Source organism: Etheostoma spectabile, chromosome 13, assembly GCF_008692095.1.
Source record: "Etheostoma spectabile isolate EspeVRDwgs_2016 chromosome 13, UIUC_Espe_1.0, whole genome shotgun sequence".
Lineage (NCBI taxonomy): Eukaryota > Metazoa > Chordata > Actinopteri > Perciformes > Percidae > Etheostoma > Etheostoma spectabile.
Window position 1 is genome coordinate 30183609 of NC_045745.1, and position 365 is coordinate 30183973.

At 50.1% G+C, this 365-nt stretch overlaps 1 protein-coding gene and 1 long non-coding RNA gene across 4 annotated transcripts in view; one reads left to right on the plus strand and one right to left on the minus strand.

Annotated features, from left to right (window-relative positions):
- Positions 1–365, plus strand: part of esrra (estrogen-related receptor alpha) — a 17786-nt gene that overhangs the window by 7412 nt on the left and 10009 nt on the right. The gene's annotated exons all lie outside the window — the stretch shown is intronic.
- LOC116699973 (uncharacterized) overlaps positions 1–365 on the minus strand; it is a 22970-nt gene that overhangs the window by 2803 nt on the left and 19802 nt on the right. The window lies entirely within an intron of this gene.

Sequence of the window (365 nt, forward strand, 5' to 3'; positions counted from 1 at the left end):
CGCTATCACTGTGCAAGCCACATACATCATTTGCCCCGTTTCCATGTAGGCACATAGTCACTGGTACGGTCACAACCACTACAGTGCTCAGTTACCTATTTTTGAGGGGAAAAAACTTAAAGTTTCCTTCGCGAAGCCATGACCTGTCCTCTGGAGGACACAGCCACACCACCGCCGCTCTGTGGATTGTTGTCGGGATGATTATCACAGAAACCTGGCTGAACACACTCACCGGCACACTCACTAGGAGCTAGCTGCTAGCAGCTACAAGCTACCAGCTACTGGCAGCATCGAGACAGGGACCAGGGTAGGTGAATTAAAACAATGTCTGAGTTCTTGTTGCATCTTGTTGTCACGTAAGGGCC